Raw genomic sequence first — 15,764 nt, 5'->3', positions numbered from 1 at the left:
AATAGAAGAAGCTATCACAGTAAACATCAGTTGGAAGTATAAGACTGATACAACTGTATTAGGCTCAGGTAAATAGACAGTCTAATCAAAATTAAACTTTCATGCTTCAGATAGGGCATGCAGTTTTAAACAACTTTCCAATTTACTTTTACCATCAAATTTGTTTTATTCTCTTGGTTTTCTTTGTTGAAAGCTAAACCTAGTTAGGCTCATATGCTAATTTCTAAGCCCTTGAAGGCCACCTCTTATCTCAGTGCATGTTGACAGTTTTTCACAGCTAAACAGCACTAGTTCATGTGTGCCATATATATATATATATAACATTGTGCTCACTCCCGTGGAGTTATTTCTGAGAAGGCACTGATTGGCTAAAATGCAAGTCTGTTCAAAGAACTGAAATAATGGGGCCGTCCGCAGAGGTTTAGATACAAGGTAATCACAGAAGTAAAACGTATATTAATATTACAGTGTTGGTTATGCAAAACTGGAGAATCGGTAATAAAATGATTATGTATCTTTTTAAACAATACAAATTCTGGAGTAGACTGTCCCTTTAAAACATTTTTTTTTTTTTTTTAAATGACATGACATTTCAGTGAAAAAAATTAAGATATTCAATGTTACTCTTTAAGTAATTTGCTACACACTCTAGTGACCCATTTATAACTGTCCCTAACTTGCTTTAGAGACCTAGGTTACAACACAATTGCTTTATGAATACTAAAATAGCACATGTTTCTTTTGATTTTTTTAACTAATACAATTCAAAAATTAATCTTAGCTTTGACTAAACCATTCTATCTAACATTTATTTAGGACTGGATTACAAGTGGAGCATAATCAACAGTGCAAGGTACATTATCTACAGTATAGTGCAACCTTTTGAATAACACACAATCTGGTATAACAGTTAGATGGTAAAAAAAGTTTAGTAGAGAATCTTAATGGGACATAAAACCCAAAATGTTCTTTTCAAGATGCAGATGGAGCATGCAATTTTAAACAACATTTCAATTTGTGTGTATTATCTAATTTGCTTTGTTTTCTTGAAACATTTGTTGAAGGCTCACGAGAAGCAATGCACTACTGACTGGTGACGGTAGATATAAACCTCTTGTGATTGGTTCACCTGATGTGTTCAGCAAGCTCCCAGAAGTGCATTGCTGCTCCTTTAATATAGAATACTAAGTGAATGAAGCTAATTTAATAATAGAATTAAATTGGAAATTGTTTGAAATTTGAATCATAAAAGAAACATTTTGGGTTTCATGTCCCTTTGACGTGGCTGACATATTTAGCTCACCCTATACTTTGAATGGATAGCGCAGTGTGCACTATTATCAACAAGTGGTGAGCTAAGGGTTGTGCTCAAGCACAAGATATAGGGCCAGATTACGAGCGAGCGAAAAGGAAGTTATCACGGCTGTTTGAGTGCATCGGTCTTACCACTCATATTACGCTCGATTGGGCGCAAAGGTGAATTACGCTAGAATGATTACCGCGTCCTCAGATCTCCAGTTAACTGTTTCACAAAACAAAAAAGTGTAACAAAACACATCAAAAATACATTACAAAGTACCATTACACTCATAATGATCTAATTAAATTATAAAAAAAAATTGCACAGAAAAGTTATAAGGGAGATGTCAGGTGTTAGAAAAAAAGGCTGCGAAGGGCTTTAACATAGAGATACATACATATACATGTCTAAATATGTATATGCATGTATATATATATATATATATACTGTATATATATATATATATATATATATATATATATATATCACTAAAGAGTCAAAAGTAGATTATAGCCAGCACACAACTTATTTCCAGCTAAATTACTCCACATACTGTGTCATAGAAAGGAGAGACAAACCCAAGTAGTGTTCAAAGTTCAAAAATTGTTTTTATATATACCAAAGCCAGAGACAGCTGACAGTTAGCTTATTATAACTACATAGGAGGAAAGACTAAGTGCAAATAATGGGGCACCCCAAGACCTAATTTCACATATTATGCATGCATAAAAAACTTTAAATAAGAATGCAATCAAATTGGCATATCGAGGGTATAACAATAGCCTGAATACAACTCCAAGCGAGCAACCGATGGAGACATACTAATTCAATGTCCCAAATGTAGCAGTATAATTACAGCCATCTATTAGTTCATTTCCAGATAGTCCCAGTCCCAAGCAAGGTAAATTAGGTCAGTCACAGAGTTAACAAAGTCACAATTTATCTCACTAAACTTGCGATAGACTTCCTCCGGTTGTTAATCTATGGTTACTTGCCCGTATTCTGTTTGTACATGTGTTAGATCCTTGTGCTGCAGTCGGCTTTCCCTGCCGTCAACCTTCTAGTTGGGTACTGCACACTGATCACTTACGTCGTCGGCTTATCGCAACATTCACCAAGTGTCTTTTTGGTGTATGTCAAGCTGTTTGCCTGGGAAGCGCTAAAATATATATATATATATATATATATATATATATATATATATATATATATATACACACACACAGAGAAGCACACTCACAGGAACGAACAACTGGCTCAATACTATTGTTAGCCTGTTCTATGGTGATTTACCACCTGGGTGCAGCTTCTTTTAGCCCAGTAATGCTTTTCACAGAGAAGAACTTTCCTGTAGTATATCAGTCTGATTCCGCCTATTACGGTTAGTCCAGCACTGAAATACAAGGCAATTCCTTTCTGAACAAGGAACACAGCAACCCCAGACGATCGTTTCAGCCTTCATTGGGCCTCATCAGTGAGGTGTAGCCATATTCCTCTAAGCACACTGAGCAAGGAGTCCACGTTTGGTTACCCCTTTTTCCATGGGGAGACTAAATACACACAGAGAGAAGCATACTCACAGGAACAAACAACTGGCTCAATACTATTGTTAGCCTGTTCTATGGCGATTTACCACCTGGGTGCAGCTTCTTTTGGCCCAGTAATGCTTTTTACAGAGTAGAACTTTCCTGTAGTATATCAGTCTTGGTATATGTCAAGCTGTTTGCCTGGGAAGCGCTAATATATATATACATACATAAATATGTGTGAGTATATGTATTCATGTCTATATATGTGTATACACATGCATTTATGTGTAAATATGTATGTTCACACATGCATACATATATACACATACACACAAACATACATACACTTTTGAGCCCTTCCCAGTCAAATACCTTGAATTATGCAATATTATCTTTATACAAATTTAACATGTATTTTTGTTTTTTTAATAGAAGTATTTGAAATCCCTATTTTCTTCACTTGGAAGAAAATGTTATTTTTATTTTTAAATATTAATTTTTAAAATGTTATCTCTCCACTTGCAATATGGCCCTAAAATGGGAATACCTCCTAACCTAGATTATTCACTTGTTCAAATGTTCTTATTTGTTTTTATGTTTTGCATTTATAATTGTGGAATTGTTTATGTTGCTTTATGGTTTACGAACAAAAAAATTCTATCACTAGGTACTGTCACTCCTCAAGCAGATCCCCAAAAGACAAATGAACACACTCACAATATGCATACTAATGATAACACACCTGTAGCAAGAGTAAGACACAGGGGCCTATTTATCAAAGGTCTGTCAGACCTGATCCGACAGTGCGCATCAGGTCCGACAGAACTCGCTGAATGCGGAGAGCAATACGAGGGAGTTTGGTAACGCAGTTGCAAAAGTCTAACTTCTGCTTTTTGCATGTGTTGGGTTAGTGCGCCATTGCACCAGCAGGGGGTGTCAATCATCTTGATCGTATTCGATCGGGATGAATTGCGGCAATGTCTATCCGCCTCCTCAGAGCAGGCGGACAGGTTATGGAGCAGCAGTCTTTAGACCGCTGCTTCATAACTGGTGTTTCTGGTGAGCCTGCAGCTTGAGGGCCTCGCCAGAAACACGGGCCCTCAAGCTCCATCCGGATCTTGATAAATGGGCCCCACAAGCTGTGACCACCACACTGAAAATTATCTCTCAGTTAATTAGAGTTTAACGGACTGCATAAACATAAAATGGCCTTTAATGGCTTTAATTACTTCAACAGAAGAAATAGGGATGTATTTTTTTTCAAGAACTAAAGAACCCAAATATTTTTATCCAAACTATCACACACATTTTCACAGTTCCCATGAATCTAACAAAAAGCATGGAGATAGTATTTTTGTTAGTAGGAAGCTAACCCTACAGATTTAGGCCTCGCTTCCATTGAGTCGTAATTCAGTTTGCGTGCACTCGCAAACCGATAAATATGCTGTCGGAAGCGATATCGTTTATCGACTGTTTCCAATGGCGCGTTATACCTCAATATCGGCAGCCGGACTTCGGCTGCCGAAAAGATCTTTGCGTCCCATAGAAAGTAATAGAAGCCGTTAATCGATAAATTATACCAGGTTTCCAATGAAAGCGCTAACCGTTAATACATTGTCGGAGGCTGTCGATACATTGAGAAATATTACCCCCAGCTCAACTAGGTGTAAAAGAGGAAAATTGTGCTTTTTGAGACCTATTTTCTATTGAAATGATAAAACTTGCAAATAATGCAAGTGTTTTAATGTAGAAATAAATTGTTATAAGTAATATTTATTGTTGTCTCATGTATAGAAATAGTTGAACTTATATTCTAATAGAAATATCAGTATATATTTAAATATAATAATATATGCAAGAACATATCTACAGAATGCAAACTAGACCTATGCCTAGGGCAGCAATAAATATTACTTATATTTATGAAGTGTTAAATATAATTATATTAGAAAATAGTATTTGATTATTAAAAATATGGATAAGGGTTTTTTTATTTTTCTTGAGAGGCGATCACAGGTAAGAAGCACGGATGTTAAACGTAAATTCTATAGCGTAAGGTCGGGTTACCTTAGCAACTAATTGATTTTCAAGAAATCCGACGTCAGATGGAAGCGTTAATACAACGTTAACTTACAGCTACACGAAAAGAGCGACTGCGCTCAACACGCTAATCTTTTCAATGGAAACCTGGTACTAAAATGCAGCCGTAAATTACTTTTAGCTGTCGGCCGCTTCGGTAGCTTACGGCTCCATTTTTAACGACTCAATGGAAGCGAGGCCTAAGTTGGGACAATTTATGAAGCAGTTAATGCTGCTTATTCCACGCAAGCCTTTTGGCTTGTCCGAAAAATGTTAGTTAAAGGGACACTGAACCCATTTTTTTTCTTTTGTGATTCAGATAGAGCATGCAATGTTAAGCAACTTTGTAATTTACTCCTATTATCAATTTTTCTTCGTTCTCTTGCTATCTTCATTTGAAAAAGAAGGCATCTAAGCTTTTTTTGTTTCAGAAACTATGGACAACACTTTTTATTGGTGGATGAATTTATCCACCAATCAGCAAGAATAACCCAGGTTGTTCACCAAAAATGGGACGGCATCTAAACTTACATTCTTGTATTTCAAATAAATTTGATAAGAGTAAATTAGAAAGTTGCTTAAAATTGCATGCTCTATCTGAATCACGAAAGAAAAAAATTTGGGTTTAGTGTCCCTTTAAGAAGCAGCAATCTTAAGATCCCCGACAACCAGAATGTCACTGTTAAGCTGGTTATAAAAAATAAATGTGACGTTTATTTTATTACTTTGTCACTCATATGTGCTTACATTTAAGCCGGATAGACTCTTCCCCACTGACACTACCCACAGAATTATTTAATTTCATTAGTACCCCCCAAAATTGTTAGAATATGGGGGGATTTAACCAAGACAAAAGCCCACAGATGAAGAAGAGACAGAAGCAAATACACATCCTTAGCTGCTAACCTACTGAATCTAGACCATGCTCAGAAACTACACGCGACAGATGAAGGGACAACATTAGCTTTACAAAAGTCTAAAGATACAATGAATAAAGAACTAGCTTTGAATATTGGGTATTATCACAGAAAAAAACCTGGACTGTTCCTGTCGATATAAGACTTGGCTGAAAATCCTCTATAAAGTATTTGTCACCTGATGAAATGGAGTTCCTCCTGTGTGTGATGGCTGAGATCTATAGAATTTCTTGTGTAGCAAGCAACTAACAATCAAAGCATTCCCTTATGTATAATCATTTCTTTTTTTTATTATAAGGTATCAATAAAAGTGATCTTATTAGAAAGGTGTTGTACACAAAAGAAATGTGGTCCTCAATAGTATCATACCTAAGCTTAATTACCAGTTGAAACATTAAAGGGACAGTCTACACCAGAATTTTTATTGTTTTAAAAGATAGATAATCACTTTATTACCCATTCCCCTGTTTTGCATAACCAACACAGTTATATTAATACACTTTTAACCTCTGTGATTATCTTGTATCTAAGCCTCTGCAAACTGCCCCTTTATTTCAGTTCTTTTGACAGACTTGCAGTTTAGCCAATCAGTGCCTGCTCCCAGATAACTTCACGTGCACGAGCACAGTGTTATCTATATGAAATACATGAACTAATACCCTCTAGTGGTGAAAAACTGTTAAAATGCATTCTGAAAAGAGGTGGCCTTCAAGGTCTAAGAAATTAGCATATGAACCTCTTAGGTTAAGCTTTCAACTAAGAATACCAAGAGAACAAAGCAAAATTGGTGATAAAAGTAAATTGGAAAATTGTTTAAAATTACATGCCCTATCTGAATCATGAAAGTTTATTTTGACCTAGACTGTCCCTTTAACTATTTTGTATATTGGCCAACAGAGCCAAGCAGCTTATGCAATGACAATGGAAACTGACATTTCCCCTTTCCATTGCTGATTGGCATACCCAATTCCAGCATAACCTGGTTCTTGAACAATTCTATTATGTGAGCTCAGACGACTGGACATGTATTTTGGCTCTCTGGCAATCAGATATGATAACAAAGTGATAACAGAGGCTATAAATTCCTGATTCTTTCACACAATTCTTTATTTTTTATCACTTGGATCACATGGGTTGGAAGAGGGGTAGGGACCCAGATTCAGGAGAAATAGGACCTTGATAATCAGTGGAGGACCTTGTATCAAGGAAGAAAATGTGCAGGGGAATAGGTGAGAGACACAGTATATCAACTGACTAGATTATATTTAAAACTTCAGAGTTCATATTTGGATTAAAAATGTACCTTAAAGTGATACGGCTAGATTACGAGTTTTGCAGGTTTAGGGGCCCCGCACACTTTTTTGGCCTTACCACAAATCGACTTACGTAAACTTTGTAAACCCTTTTTTCTATGGACGTCTGTCCTGGGAGGCCAAAAAGTGAGCGGTACACCCTCGACCTACAACATCCGTAAGGCATTCTGAAGTCAGTAGTTATGAGTTTTACACTACAACGCCGTAGCATAAAACTCATAACTAAAGTGCTAAAAAGTACACTAACACCCATAAATTACCTATTAACCCCTAAACCGAGGCCCTCCCGCATCGCAAACACTTAAATAAAATTATTAACCCCTAATCTGCCGCTACGGACATCACCGCCACTAGACTAAACATATTAACCCCTAAACCACCGTACTCCCGCCTCGCAGACACTAGTTAAATAATATTAACCCCTAATCTGCCGCCACTTACATTATATTTATTAACACCTAATCTGCCACCCCCAACGTCGCCACCACTATATTAAATTTATTAACCCCTAAACCTAAGTCGAACCCTAACCCTAACACCCCCTAACTTAATTTATAATTCAAATATATCTAAATACAATTCCTATCATTACCTAAATTATTCCTATTTAAAACTAAATACTTACCTATAAAATAAACCCTAAGCTAGCTACAATATTTTTTATTTTACAGGTTATTTTAACTATTTAATAACTACCTAGCTAAAATAAATACAAATTTACCTGTAAAATAAAACCTAACCTAAGTTACACTAACACCTAACACTACACTACAATTAAATAAATTACATACATTAAATACAATTAAATAAATTAAATTAAATGAGCTAAATCACAAAAAAACACTAAATTACAGAAAATAAAAAACAAATTACAGATATTTAAACTAATTACACCTAATCTAATAGCCCTATCAAAATAAAAAGCCCCCCCCCCCAAAATAAAAAAAAACCCTAGCCTAAACTAAACTACTAATAGCCCTTAAAAGGGCCTTTGGTGGGGCATTGCCCCAAATAAATCAGTTATTTTTCCTGTAAAAAAAAAAACATATACCCCCCAACAGTAAAACCCACCACCCACACAACCAACCCCCCAAATAAAATACTAACTAAAAAAACCTAAGCTCCCCATTGCCCTGAAAAGGGCATTTGGATGGGCATTGTCCTTAAAAGGGCATTTAGCTCTTTTGCAGGCTCAAAGTCCCTAACCTAAAAAATAAACCCACCCAATACACCCTTAAAAAAATCCTAACACTAACCCCCGAAGATTCACTTACCGGGAGAAGTCTTCATCCAAGCGGCAAGATGTCCTCAACAAAGCCGGCAAAAGTGGTCCTCGAGACCGGGTAGAAATGGTCCTCCAGACGGCATCTTCTATCTTCATCCTTCTGACACAGAGCGGCTCCATCTTCAAGAAATCTGGTGCAGAGCATCCTCTGCAAACGACGTCTTCTTCCGAATGAATATCACTTTAAGTGACATCATCCAAGATGGCGCCCCTTAGATTCCGATTGGCTGATAGAATTCTTTCAGCCAATTGGAATTAAGGTAGAAAAAATCCTATTGGCTGATGCAATCAGCCAATAGGATTGAGTTGGCATTCTATTGGCTGTTCCAATCAGCCAATAGAATGCAAGCTCAATCCTATTGGCTGAATGGATCAGCCAATAGGATTGGAGTTTAATCCTATTGGCTGATCCAATTAGCCAATAGGATATTTTCTACCTTAATTCCGATTGGCTGATAAAATTCTATCAGCCAATCAGAATCTAAGGGATGCCATCTTGGATGACATCACTTAAAGTAATATTCATTTGGAAGAAGACGTCATTTGAAAAGGATGCTCCGCGCCGGATGTCTTGAAGATGGAGCCGCTCCGCGTCGGGGGGATGAAGATAGAAGATGCCATCTGGATGAAGACTTTTGCCCGTCTGGAGGACCACTTCTGCCCATCTGGAGGACCACTTCTGCCGGCTTCGTTGAGGACATCTTGCAGACTTCTCCCAGTAAGACTTCTTCCGGTAAGACATCCGACGCGGAGCATCCTCTTCAGCCAATCCTCTATCAGCCAATCGGAATCTAAGGGACGCCATCTTGGATGACGTCACTTAAAGAGATATTCATTACGAAGAAGACGTCATTTGAAGGGGATGCTCTGCGTCGGATGTCTTGAAGATGGACCCATTCCGCGCCGGAAGGATGAAGATAGAAGATGCCGTCTGGATGAAGACTTCTGCCAGTCTGGAGGACCACTTCTGCCGGCTTCATTGAGGACATCTTTCCGCTTGGATGAAGACTTCTGCCGGTAAGTGAATCTTCGGGTGTTAGTGTTAGGGTTTTTAAGGGTGTATTGGGTGGGTTTATTTTTTAGTTTCGGGCTTTGGGCCTGCAATAGAACTAAATGCCCTTTTAAGGGCAATGCCCATCCAAATGCCCTTTTCAGGGCAATGGGGAGCTTAGTTTTTTTAGTTAGTATTTTATTTGGAGGGTTGGTTGTGTGGGTGGTGGGTTTTACTGTTGGGGGGTATTTGTATTGTTTTTTACAGGAAAAAGAGCTGATTTATTTGGGGCAATGCCCCGCAAAAGGCCTTTTTAAGGGCTATTGGTAGTTTAGTTTAGGCTAGGGTTTTTTTTTTTTTTTTTTTTGGGGGGGGGTTATTTTGATAGGGCTATTAGATTAGGTGTAATTAGTTTAAAAATCTGTAATTTATTTTTTATTTTCTGTAATTTAGTGGGGGGTTGTGATTTAGCTAATTTAATTTAATTTATTTAATTGTATTTAATGTATGTAATTTATTTAATTGTAGTTTAGTGTTAGGTGTTATTGTAATTTAGGTTAGGTTTTATTTTACAGGTAAATGTGTATTTATTTTAGCTAGGTAGTTATTAAATAGTTAATAACTATTTAATAACTATTCTACCTAGTTAAAATAAATACAAACTTGCCTGTAAAATAAAAATAAACGCTAAGATAGCTACAATGTAACTATTAGTTATATTGTAGCTAGCTTAGGGTTTATTTTATAGGTAAGTATTTAGTTTTAAATAGGAATAATGTAGTTAATGATAGTAATTTTATTTAGATTTTTTTAAATTATATTTCAATTAGGGGGTTTTAGGGTTAGGGTTAGACTTAGGTTTAGGGGATAATAAATTTAATATAGTGGTGGCGACATTGGGGGCGGCAGATTAGGGTCTTAATAAGTGTAGGTAGGTTGCAGCGACATTGGGGGCAGCAGATTAGGGATTAATAAATATAATATAGGTGTCGGCGATGTTGGGGGCAGCAGATTAGGGGTTCATAAGTATAATGTAAGTGGCGGCGATGTCCGGAGAGGCAGATTAGGGGTAATAAGAATAATGTAGGTGTCGGCGAAGTCGGGGGCAGCAGATTAGGGGTTAATAAGTGTAAGATTAGGGGTGTTTAGACTCGGGGTTCATGTTAGGGTGTTAGGTGTAAACATAAAATGTGTTTCCCCATAGGAATCAATGGGGCTGCGTTACTGAGATTTACGCTGCTTTTTAGCAGATGTTCGACTTTTCTCAGTCGGCTCTCCCCATTGATGTCTATGGGGAAATCGTGCACGAGCACGTATGAACAGCTCACCGCTGACTTAAGCAGCGCTGGTATTGGAGTGTGGTAAGGAGCTCAATTTTGCTCTACGCTCACTTCTTGCCTTTTAACGCCGGGTTTGTAAAAACCCGTAATACCAGCGCTGCAGGTAAGTGAGCGGTGAGAAAAAACTGCTCGTTAGCACCGCACAACTCCTAACGCAAAACTCGTAATCTGGTTGATAGTAAATCCTAACATTTGTGAAACGCTGGGATTTACCAGTGATACAAATAAATGGGACTTTCAGTCATGAAGTATAAAATACTTCATGCTGAAAGTTCATTTATTTGTCTGCAGCGTTCACCGAGCTGAGCCCCTCAGGTAGCCCACGCCAGAAAGCTATTTTATCACTGAGGTGATTTTTGCCAATAGCATGCTAGCTATCCGGGATAATGCCAGCTGGCCCGAACTGCTATTGGCTAAGAAGTGGAAACGTCACCTCACTGAAAAATAGCATTCTGCTGCGTGCTGCCTGAGGAGCTCAGTGCAGCAAATGCTTCAGACAAATAAAGGAACTTTAGGACTGAAAGCCCCCTTTATTTGTTCCACTGGTAAATCCTAGCTTTTCACAAACGATAGGATTTACTATCACTTTAAAGGTAAGTGCTATTTCTTAAAGTCTTCCTTAGGCCAATCAATCCACTGTCCTTCTTAACAACCTTAGCAACGTGTTTTAGTCATACAATAAACCCACCCAATACACCCTTAAAAAAATCCTAACACTAACCCCCGAAGATTCACTTACCGGGAGAAGTCTTCATCCAAGCGGCAAGATGTCCTCAACAAAGCCGGCAAAAGTGGTCCTCGAGACCGGGTAGAAATGGTCCTCCAGACGGCATCTTCTATCTTCATCCTTCTGACACAGAGCGGCTCCATCTTCAAGAAATCTGGTGCAGAGCATCCTCTGCAAACGACGTCTTCTTCCGAATGAATATCACTTTAAGTGACATCATCCAAGATGGCGCCCCTTAGATTCCGATTGGCTGATAGAATTCTTTCAGCCAATTGGAATTAAGGTAGAAAAAATCCTATTGGCTGATGCAATCAGCCAATAGGATTGAGTTGGCATTCTATTGGCTGTTCCAATCAGCCAATAGAATGCAAGCTCAATCCTATTGGCTGAATGGATCAGCCAATAGGATTGGAGTTTAATCCTATTGGCTGATCCAATTAGCCAATAGGATATTTTCTACCTTAATTCCGATTGGCTGATAAAATTCTATCAGCCAATCAGAATCTAAGGGATGCCATCTTGGATGACATCACTTAAAGTAATATTCATTTGGAAGAAGACGTCATTTGAAAAGGATGCTCCGCGCCGGATGTCTTGAAGATGGAGCCGCTCCGCGTCGGGGGGATGAAGATAGAAGATGCCATCTGGATGAAGACTTTTGCCCGTCTGGAGGACCACTTCTGCCCATCTGGAGGACCACTTCTGCCGGCTTCGTTGAGGACATCTTGCAGACTTCTCCCAGTAAGACTTCTTCCGGTAAGACATCCGACGCGGAGCATCCTCTTCAGCCAATCCTCTATCAGCCAATCGGAATCTAAGGGACGCCATCTTGGATGACGTCACTTAAAGAGATATTCATTACGAAGAAGACGTCATTTGAAGGGGATGCTCTGCGTCGGATGTCTTGAAGATGGACCCATTCCGCGCCGGAAGGATGAAGATAGAAGATGCCGTCTGGATGAAGACTTCTGCCAGTCTGGAGGACCACTTCTGCCGGCTTCATTGAGGACATCTTTCCGCTTGGATGAAGACTTCTGCCGGTAAGTGAATCTTCGGGTGTTAGTGTTAGGGTTTTTTAAGGGTGTATTGGGTGGGTTTATTTTTTAGTTTCGGGCTTTGGGCCTGCAATAGAACTAAATGCCCTTTTAAGGGCAATGCCCATCCAAATGCCCTTTTCAGGGCAATGGGGAGCTTAGTTTTTTTAGTTAGTATTTTATTTGGAGGGTTGGTTGTGTGGGTGGTGGGTTTTACTGTTGGGGGGTATTTGTATTGTTTTTTACAGGAAAAAGAGCTGATTTATTTGGGGCAATGCCCCGCAAAAGGCCTTTTTAAGGGCTATTGGTAGTTTAGTTTAGGCTAGGGTTTTTTTTATTTTTTTTTTGGGGGGGGGGTTATTTTGATAGGGCTATTAGATTAGGTGTAATTAGTTTAAAAATCTGTAATTTATTTTTTATTTTCTGTAATTTAGTGGGGGGTTGTGATTTAGCTAATTTAATTTAATTTATTTAATTGTATTTAATGTATGTAATTTATTTAATTGTAGTTTAGTGTTAGGTGTTATTGTAATTTAGGTTAGGTTTTATTTTACAGGTAAATGTGTATTTATTTTAGCTAGGTAGTTATTAAATAGTTAATAACTATTTAATAACTATTCTACCTAGTTAAAATAAATACAAACTTGCCTGTAAAATAAAAATAAACGCTAAGATAGCTACAATGTAACTATTAGTTATATTGTAGCTAGCTTAGGGTTTATTTTATAGGTAAGTATTTAGTTTTAAATAGGAATAATGTAGTTAATGATAGTAATTTTATTTAGATTTTTTTAAATTATATTTCAATTAGGGGGTTTTAGGGTTAGGGTTAGACTTAGGTTTAGGGGATAATAAATTTAATATAGTGGTGGCGACATTGGGGGCGGCAGATTAGGGTCTTAATAAGTGTAGGTAGGTTGCAGCGACATTGGGGGCAGCAGATTAGGGATTAATAAATATAATATAGGTGTCGGCGATGTTGGGGGCAGCAGATTAGGGGTTCATAAGTATAATGTAAGTGGCGGCGATGTCCGGAGAGGCAGATTAGGGGTAATAAGAATAATGTAGGTGTCGGCGAAGTCGGGGGCAGCAGATTAGGGGTTAATAAGTGTAAGATTAGGGGTGTTTAGACTCGGGGTTCATGTTAGGGTGTTAGGTGTAAACATAAAATGTGTTTCCCCATAGGAATCAATGGGGCTGCGTTACTGAGATTTACGCTGCTTTTTAGCAGATGTTCGACTTTTCTCAGTCGGCTCTCCCCATTGATGTCTATGGGGAAATCGTGCACGAGCACGTATGAACAGCTCACCGCTGACTTAAGCAGCGCTGGTATTGGAGTGTGGTAAGGAGCTCAATTTTGCTCTACGCTCACTTCTTGCCTTTTAACGCCGGGTTTGTAAAAACCCGTAATACCAGCGCTGCAGGTAAGTGAGCGGTGAGAAAAAACTGCTCGTTAGCACCGCACAACTCCTAACGCAAAACTCGTAATCTGGTTGATAGTAAATCCTAACATTTGTGAAACGCTGGGATTTACCAGTGATACAAATAAATGGGACTTTCAGTCATGAAGTATAAAATACTTCATGCTGAAAGTTCATTTATTTGTCTGCAGCGTTCACCGAGCTGAGCCCCTCAGGTAGCCCACGCCAGAAAGCTATTTTATCACTGAGGTGATTTTTGCCAATAGCATGCTAGCTATCCGGGATAATGCCAGCTGGCCCGAACTGCTATTGGCTAAGAAGTGGAAACGTCACCTCACTGAAAAATAGCATTCTGCTGCGTGCTGCCTGAGGAGCTCAGTGCAGCAAATGCTTCAGACAAATAAAGGAACTTTAGGACTGAAAGCCCCCTTTATTTGTTCCACTGGTAAATCCTAGCTTTTCACAAACGATAGGATTTACTATCACTTTAAAGGTAAGTGCTATTTCTTAAAGTCTTCCTTAGGCCAATCAATCCACTGTCCTTCTTAACAACCTTAGCAACGTGTTTTAGTCATACAAGGAGTTTTCATAAGATACTTTTCATCTTACTTCAGACCCCAAATATGTTATCTTTAGACCACTTCTTCATAACTGGTGTTTCCGGCAAGCCTGAAGGCTCGCCAGAAACACGGGGCTTCAAGCTCCATACAGAGCATGATAGATGGGCCCCTATGAGGGAGTTCGGAAACACAGTTGCAAAAGTCTAACGTCTGCTTTTTGCATGTGTTGGGTTAGCGCGCAAACAATTTTTTTTTACTTTTAACTTGTAAATTGTAATATGTGCTGTACCCGACTGGTGCAAAGAGTCAAAGCCAAGCATAGTTAGCACTCGAGCGGGAGCAATAAATAGCATTTTACTCATATTCTAGGCCTATGAGTTCAAATCAGCATGGTTTTATAGTAATAGATCATGTAAAAAAAATCTAGTTAGATTCTATGTTCAGGATAAACAAAAATATAGATGAATCAGTTAATGTGATTTACTTGGATATTTTCAAAGGCTTTTAATAAAGTCTCACATTAATATTGTACAAAAGTGTGGGGCTGTAAATAGCTGTAAATCTTGGATACGTAACTGGATAAAAGACAGGGACAAGTTTTAGTAAATGAATCATACTCAGATAATACAATTTAGTAAGTTCCCTAAGTATCAGTACTAGGCCCTGACTGTTTTAATATTTTTATTAAATGACTAGAAGGAAAGATTAAATAAAACATCGCTATTCTGGCAGATGATACAAAGTTGCGTAAATGTAATGCTTGTGGGATATTCCTCTATCAAACCAAACTTGGCCAATAGTCTTCTTATCCCAGCGTCAAGTGGGGTGATAGGGAATATCCCAGAGCAGAGAAAGTTTGTAAAATGAGGTAATCAGTACTCACAGAAGGCAATCTGGCAGAATCGCAGTTGAGGGTTAAACCAATAGAAGGACCAGGAACAGACAGGAGTCAGCAACAAAGGGAAATCCAACAGTATAAGGGGTTAGGCAGGCAGAGTGGTCAGACAAGCAGAGTTCAGCAACAGTATATCAATCCAACAATTAGGGGTTAACAGGCAGAGTGGTCAGACAAGCAGAGTTCAGCAGCAGTATGTCAATCCAGCAGTTTAGGGGTTAAGAGTCAGAGTGGTCAGACAAGCAGAGTTCAGCAACAGTATATCAATCCAACAATTAGGGGTTAACAGGCAGAGTGGTCAGACAAGCAGAGTTCAGCAGCAGTATGTCAATCAAGCAGTTTAGGGGTTAAGAGGCAGAGTGGTCAGACAAGC

This window comes from Bombina bombina, chromosome 4 (assembly GCF_027579735.1).
Source record: "Bombina bombina isolate aBomBom1 chromosome 4, aBomBom1.pri, whole genome shotgun sequence".
Classification (NCBI taxonomy): Eukaryota; Metazoa; Chordata; class Amphibia; order Anura; family Bombinatoridae; genus Bombina; species Bombina bombina.
Note: the sequence above shows the minus strand (reverse complement) of the source record.